Raw genomic sequence first — 7,964 nt, forward strand, 5'->3', positions numbered from 1 at the left:
ATCGCATCCAGGCTGCACACTGCTGCTTTTGGAGACACTCACACCACTTACACCCACTCTAAAGATACTCGGCAGCAGCGGTTTAGATGTTCACTGCCACCTCTCTCCCTGATAAAGTTATACAGGGTAGCAAGCGAGCTTTGTGTATGTAAAACCTTTACACGCCAAGGGAAGTTTAAACAGAGTATGTCAGCATTAACCAGCAGCTCCAGCTATATTCAGTTGTACCCGCCAGCATCACCTCCAAAATGCAGCCTGGGAGGTAGGTGTGGAGGAGAAATTACAAACTCTAAAATCAGCATTACTCTTTGTAGAAGAAATCTTTTCTTTGCTGCTAAGAGGTTTTCTTGCCCCATTCACATCCACTGACAGTACCCCAACTGCAAGAGACCCATAAATGTCTCTGCAAGGGCTCAGGAGCTGCCTGCACCCCTGCATGGCCATGCTGAGGCACACCAGGGCGCTTGCTGGCATAGCGGGCTTCATGACATTGTTTTAATCTACATTTCTTCATTACCGCACTGCAATAAATCCATACGAAAAACCCGGGGAGGCTGTGCTTTCCTGAGGGTGGGGTTCAGACTGCTGCACTTTCAAGCTGGCAGAGGCAGAGGGGCACCTCTCATTTTCTGCATCTCAGAAGAGATGCCTTGCCCTGTAAAGAGCATTTGGTTTTTTGCTGACTATTAAAGTTGTCCTCACGCTTTAGATATGAAAAGCATTGCTTTAATGACCTGCAATTCTTGCCCGTGGAATCAAGTTAGGTTTCAAGCCTGAGCAACAAAGCACTTGTGTTCCTTATGCTCTTTCTACTTTTTCTGATCTAACACCGAGACACAGATCTTTATTTCATCTTTGTGGTTTCCTTAGGAGTTCCAAATGCTCTGCAAGGAAAGCTCTCCTGGCTCTCACCAGGAGTTTTATGTAAGCAGATTCCTCCGGTGACACACACCCTCTTCCCACTTTCACAGAACCATCTTTTCCCTCCAGCAACTGAAATTTCGTAAGTCAAGTCACTTCCGTTCCTCTGCAGTGTCTGCCCTCGCTGACACACATTTTGTTGTGAAGAATGCCATGTTCTCGAGGTCCAGCACAACATGGGGCTGGGGGGTTTGTGCGAGTCTCTGGCATTTGTATGGCTGCAGAAAAACATCCAAGAAGTGCCAGGAGACCGTAACATCTGGGGAGAGGGCAAGGACAGGGAAGGTTGTGTGAAGACATCAGAGGACAGGCATGGACAATAATTATTGTTCCTCACACACCTTTCCTGCAGAGAAAAAAAAAAAAAAAAGGTATCTGGGAGAAAGCCTAAATCCCAGGAAGCAAAGAGCCAATGTTATCATTTCAAGCAGAAGCAGTGATGCTTAAGGAAGCCTGTGAAGCTGGATAAGCCCCGAACTTTGGGCAAATACAGCTATTAGTCTTTAATCCTTAAGTCTTAGAGGTGCACCAAACACCAAATCTGACAGAGAGACCAGGAGTTTGCTGCAGGTCCCCCCCCACCCCGAGCGCTTAAGTATTAATCAGCATTTATAACAGTCTTGCTTTGGCTGGCTGTATGTTCAAAGACTCCACAGCTTTTGGTGAGGCAGGTCAGGCTCTCAGCATCTCTTGCTCTTAGGGGACAACTCCAGCCCCAGTCCTTGCCCACCAGGTTTCCAAAGCCATCGGTCTCATCTTTAGCTTGAGCTACTGCTTCGGGAGGTAGACCAAAGCCTTAATTCAGCCACTTCTCCTAATACAAATGTATGTTTTGATGCAGGCATCGTCTCGCTCATCTCCCTGGCTGTACTTTCTTATGAACGTTACTGCACCATGACAGGAATGACTGAGGCCAATACCACAAACTACAGGAAAACATGGACAGGCATCATCCTGTCCTGGACGTACTCCTTGGTCTGGACTGCCCCCCCCCCACTTTTTGGCTGGAGCAGTTACAAGCCAGAAGAACCAGGGACAATGTGCTCCATGAACTGGCATTCAAAGGACGCTAACAACGTATCCTACATCATATGTCTTTTCATCTTTTGCCTTGTAATCCCTTTTGTCATTATTGTTTATTCATACGGGAAGCTGCTGTGTGCTATAAGGCAGGTAAGTAGATTCCTCAACTACCTTTTTACCGTGACCCTAAACCAAGCAGAAACCAGTGACCACCATTTCCCACCTTTATAACTTCTCTGCTGTCTGATGTGCTGCCACCCTTGGAAACTGGCTCTCATGTGACTCTCTTGGTGACAGGCTCCAGTCCACCAGGGCTTTGAAAGTCAGGCTTTGAAAGTCACGCTCAAGTGTAAACAGCTGGAGGTCCCTATGGCAGTTTTGCAGATGAGGGAAGTTTGCTAGACCACTCAAGATACTCCCAATTACCCATAACTAAAACTAGGAAGGACTTACCTACCTTGATGAGGTTGGTCCTGGGACTTAAATCTGCAGCAAGCCTATGGAGGGGTGAGCATCACCTGCAGGTTCAGAGGCTATACAATCAGTGGAGGGCATGGGAGCTGTGATTTCTGAAGATCAGTGCTTCTTCTCTGGAAGCATAACAGCGAACCCTGCAAAAAAGAGTGCTAAAAAGAAAAGTCATATATAATCCAGCTGCTGGCAGGATCCAGGAAAAGCAAGGAGATGCAGTTTAGCAAAGACAAACTGTAAGGCAGTCCTGTGACACGAAACTTACCCCTTGCACACAAAACAAAGCCAATCCCTAAATGACCATGAGCTTTTATTCCCAAGATAAGGGATGTTTGCTTTTAATAGTGCTAACCCACCCAGTGCAACATTTGGTACCCAACACCATCGGGTCAGCACTGTCAGACAGCTGAAAATGCTGATGCAGAAGTTTTGGTTCTCTCCTGAAGAGCATCTGCATTTAGCCACGAGTCCTAGGGAGCAATGCACCAGCGCTGCCTGCTCATGGCACGGTGATGTTGGGAGAGGACCCAGCGGCAGCCTCTCTGTTAGGGACTGGCCTGCGGGCAGGCACGGACCAGGCAGCTCAGGCTGGGCCACCCGCTCTCCCTCAGCACAAAGCGAGCATTTGCCACCCTACACAGCTCCGCGCTCGGCCCCTGCGCCCCGGGAGCCCATCCCGGGCTGGGCGCAAGCTCCATCAGTGCTACGAGATCTGGCTTTGTCTCAGCTCCTGCAGCGAATGCCTGAAAGATAAGAAGGAGTTAGATAAAAAGCACTCTATGACCCACATTTGCAGATGTAAACATTTAACTTAAGCTTATTATTGCTCGGGGACTTTGGGCAGAATTAAATCAAATCAGTAGAGATGTTTGAGTTAATCCTCCTGCTTTCCCAGCCTGTCATCTCATTACAAATACCTTTTGTTCCCTGTGATAGCGAGCTCAGTCCTCCTCGGTCACCCTTTGCTGGGAATGGCGGTTGCTCCTGCACCACCACCAACCTGTCCCCTGAGTGCAGGCAGGGGGGCTGGCTCTCATGGAACTCCAGTTTTTCCATCTTTTGAAGCTAAAAATACTGGTTTAGAGGTGCTGCTTCTTGCAAGTCATTCACAGCAGCTGAGGCTGGAGCAGGTAGTGCCTGCAAGAGAGGCTCTTCCTCTCCAAAGCTCCTCCACAGGCAAGAAACAGCAAGAAAACCTGGTCGGAGAGTTGTCCTCTGTGGGAAGGTTGTGCTGTCCAATGGTTGGAGTGATCTCCATGGCTCGGACAAGCTCTCCTGGCTCTGCCCTCTCCAGGGCAGGCAGAGCCTTCATTTCTGCTGGGGCTGCACCTAGGTGGGAACACTGAAGGGTGTAGTTTTCATATGAAATACTCCTCCCACTGATGCATCCGTTACATAAAAAGTAATTTTCGGGCTTAGGAGAGCTATCTGTCTTCAGGACAGCTTTAGACACTCTCATCAGGGTGAGCATTAGTTCAGGCGGCAACAGGATTCCACAGCTTTAGCGGAATCCTCTGCAAATGCAGTGAGTGATGGGATCCCTTCAGTGGTACGAACTGGTCCTCCAGTGACCACAGTGGCATGGAAAGGGGGCAGGGTGGTGGCAGGGGCTGTTGCACCCCCTGTCAGACTGGGGTGACAGGTCTGAAGGTCAGGAGCTGCACTTCCTGGGCTGTCTGGTCCTGCAGGGACTCCAAACCATGGGAAAATAATATGAAAATTATTCTCAGATGGGGAAGAGCCATTTTTGTGCAGTTTGCACAAAGTCCGCACATGTGATGTGTTATATTTGTTGGATGACCCTGTGGGATGGGCTCCTGAAGCCCCAGCACACAGGAGAAGAGCCAGTTCTGAGGCTCAGCCTCTACCACTATCATCATACCCGATTCGCCAGACGCATGCCTCTGTCTGGATCCGAGTTATCTTTCCACGAAAGGGGATTTTCCACAATGAGGGAAAGTCAAAACCGGCCGGTGCTGCCACATGCGCCTGGGCTCTTTTGGGAAGCTGGGAGGGAGGAGACCTGCAGGGACAGCGAGCCCCAGAGCCTCTCTCCTGCCCCGGGCCCACTGCCGACTCGGGCTTCTCCCGGGCGGCAACACTGCTGCTCAGCTTCCCCCATGGCAGCAAGGTGCAGAAGCAGCAAAATCCCTGGTGTGTGTAAGAGGGAGGAAAAAAAGACTGAACAAAATAAGCTTCACACAGAAGCTGAATATTTAAGGAATTGAACAACGGACGTTTGTGCTTTTAGATGATCCCACATTAGAGGCAATACTCTGTAAGCCTTTTATCGTGCTTTCAGCTCCTGCCGTGAATAGCTTCCCGTAACCGAGGTTATCTGCACCGCTTACAGGAGTAAAATTGTAGTGGGAGATTGGGGTGTTTGGTTTCAGCCAGGCATGAAAAATTATATCCTTTCGCTTGACATTTGTATTTTCATGCTCTGGCTTCTGACATGATTGTCATCACAGGAGATATGCAGCGATGCTTAGGATCTTGGAAATCAGACCAGGCTCTCATATTCTCCTGGGCTGCTTGCAAGCAGCTGACAGATCCCACCGTCTTGCTTCAAGCTCACAGTTTCCTTAAACCTTAAGAAAATTGTCACCACTAAGAGAGGATCCATTTTTGCCCCCAAGTCTCGTTTCACACTGGCAGGCAATGGTCAGAGGGAAGGGTTCGCTCTGAGCCATTTCAAATGAATAACAAAGGAGCTTGAACATATTACAGTACGCTGTTGACAATAAATTTGAATACTGAAAACAACCATTAGAAAATGAGGGGTATTTAGGTTTCCAAACATGTTGAGCTTTCCTCTTAATTATCTCCTTTCCGAGAAGTCATTCTGTTTTGATGCTGATTTCATACCTCCCGTGTGAAGCAGGACCCAGGTGAAAGCAAAGGCTGCTGCTTTACCCGGGGGGGAGGCTGTTGTGCTGCAAAAGCACTATGAAGTTGTGCGGTGGCAGACAGCTGGGTGCGAGGGTTTACCTCTCCTTCCTGAGGTTCCTGCACAGGAGGCTTCACCGCAGTGCCTCACCGGGATGGCAAAAGCCAGCTTTTCCTCCCATGGTTGTTCCTGTTCCCAAAAGAAAGCTGCTAGCAGAAACCTGCTGACTGGGGTTTGCTGCAAAGAACGAGGACGCTTTATAATTGCCTTAGTTTTGTTAGCAGACTCTCGAGAGCCTGTTATTTCCCCTATAGCTGAGTATGTAGCTTCAGATGAGTACACAGGATCTCATCCACGCTACCTGCCACAGCAGGGAAGCTGTAATCCTTCAGCTCAGATTCACTTAGAAGTTAACAAGAACTACAGAAGTGAAACAGAGCCTGGGAGACAGCAAGCAACCAGGCTGAGCAAGCTGTGAGAAGCAGGAAAGCAAATCCAACAACGACTTCTTATTTCACACAGCCTGGTGCCCCTAGGAGGTCCTAGGAGCCCGAGCAGGGTGAGAGGACGTCGGGCTAGCCCATTTCAGCACTCAGGGTGTAGCACGCGGGTGGCTGCTTGCAGCAGGGGAGACCCTCTGGGACATGAAGCTGGGCAGCGCAGGAAAGCTGGATGCATCCTCCATCCTAAGACCTGTGGCTGGTTTGAAAAGCTTGGTAGTGTCTATTATATTACTGCTTCAAAGCCATTCTAGCCAGCAGAAACAGTGCGCATGGACGAGACTCTCAAAGACAACTTCAGTGATGCAAACAATTCATGGGCTACCAAAAATGATAGTTTGGGATTTCTTCTAGTACAAATACTTGATAGGCAGTGTTAGGTTCACCCTGAGCTCTTGGATGTCCTGAAGAAGCAAGAGATCTTTATGACTATTCCTGTGTTTCAGCAGTGGGCACAACCCGAGGCATGGGGTGTTAAGATGCCAAGTACATACCTGCTTGGGTAAACTATCTCGTCAAATGTGGTCTGCATCCCAAGTCCCCTGATGGAAATAACCAGCTCACTGAAAGCGACACAGGCAGCAAGTCCCCCATTGCATCCATGAAACTCGCAGGAGACAACCATTCTGCTCCCAGGTTTCAGAATAGCTGTAGTCAGCACATAAAACCTTAAAAATGCTCACTGGAAACAGATAAATCATTTTTTGAACACAGGGGTTAGAAAGTCATTATTTAGAGGCTTTGACAAACTTGGCACAGTCCTCTTACATGAATTGTCAGAATGCAAATATAATTGATTCCAGCTTTTATGTCACTGTATTACAGTGTGGGGGTTTTTTTGGTGGTTGTTTTTTTTTTTTCCCCCTTAATTCACTGACAGGCTACTCTTCTGTCATCTCCTTGACAAATGAATCTGAAGTCCTGCCTCCAAATTATTGGCCAGTGCTCATCCTAGTAGATTTGTACATGGGCTCAATACTCTTGCTTTTCCGCACAGAATCCTGCCCTGGGTTATATAACATCATAAGTGCAGTGACGCAAAGCTCCTGAGGTTTAAGGGAGGTTTAGCAGCTCTTTCACCTCAGACTCCAAATCTGATCAGATCCCCAACTTTCAGTTCCCCTTCTTGTCGCACCCTGCAGAAGCATCCTTCTTCGCAGAGAGAAAAGGAGAAGCACAGTGAAGCAGCAAAGCCCATCAGAGGTCAGGTTCTCCGGGAGGGTTGCAGCCCTGTCTCCTGTTCTCCAGCTGACACTTGCACATCAGCCAGGGAACTGGTACCAGCACCAGCGGCCCACGGGAAATTCATGCCCAAAGCCATGAACACCCATGCCAATGCACAGGCTGGCCCGCTGGCATGGGGAGGGCGAGCGAGCAGAGCAGAGCCCCAAGCAAGGCTTGCTTCCCCCAGCACCTCGCAGACGTGCCGGCTACGTGGACCAAAGGCATGCCAAGGACTGTGCTGCAGAAATAACCACATGTGGGCTCTTAAAGTGTATCCAGGCTTGTATGGTCCTCACCACCTGCTGCTGGGCCCTCTGAGTCCCCTCACTCCAGCAGTAATCACAGGCAAGGCAGGAAAAGCCAGCATCTAGGCATGGTTTCTATCAGCCCCCTGCCCTCTTGGTCCCTCAAGTTACAGAAAGGAAAAAAAAAAATGCAGGAAGGCATTTGATGTATTACATATTAATTTCATTACATTGATCAGCAAGTCCAACAGTTTCTAATGTTGGGGTAATGGTTTCATACAGCTTGAGCAGAGGAAACTGGGGTAAAACAGTGCTGTTTTCCAGCAATTTCCTTCCACTGGCAAGAAAGGGAAAGGGAAAGGATGCCACGCTCGTCCTCAAGCATTTATCTAGAAAATTACTAATGCTGCTGCAGTGCTTACCCAGAACAAACTGAGACTGAACTGGGGATGTGAGACAAACACATTCCCAAAGGCAGGAAGCATTAAAGCTCAAGTACTGAAACACTTCAGATGCCAGATAAGAGAAATCAGTCTTAAAACAGCTTAACCCAGAGGACTGTGCAGTAACAGTGCAGCCCCAGTAACTGAAGAGAGCAAACACCTTTAGAAACACGAAAAATCCACCCATGCACAAAATAACCAAGGAATTGGTTTTCTTTGCTTCATTTAACTTCAATCCCAGGGAAAA

At 48.6% G+C, this 7,964-nt stretch overlaps 1 long non-coding RNA gene across 4 annotated transcripts; it reads right to left on the bottom strand.

Moving 5' to 3' along the window:
* Window positions 1–302: 302 nt before the first annotated feature.
* Window positions 303–6,658, bottom strand: LOC121233577. Of its 4 annotated transcripts, none has more exons than XR_005933315.1 (4): window positions 6,300–6,658; window positions 2,398–5,542; window positions 2,168–2,311; window positions 303–1,267 (listed from the first exon to the last, which is right to left on the bottom strand). It is a non-coding gene; the product is annotated as an uncharacterized LOC121233577 (long non-coding RNA). The 4 variants fall into 4 exon arrangements; XR_005933316.1 differs by having other exon boundaries at window positions 304–1,267; window positions 2,398–3,158; window positions 3,333–6,657; XR_005933314.1 differs by having other exon boundaries at window positions 2,402–6,657.
* Window positions 6,659–7,964: the final 1,306 nt, after the last annotated feature.

Source organism: Aquila chrysaetos, chromosome 10, assembly GCF_900496995.4.
Source record: "Aquila chrysaetos chrysaetos chromosome 10, bAquChr1.4, whole genome shotgun sequence".
Lineage (NCBI taxonomy): Eukaryota > Metazoa > Chordata > Aves > Accipitriformes > Accipitridae > Aquila > Aquila chrysaetos.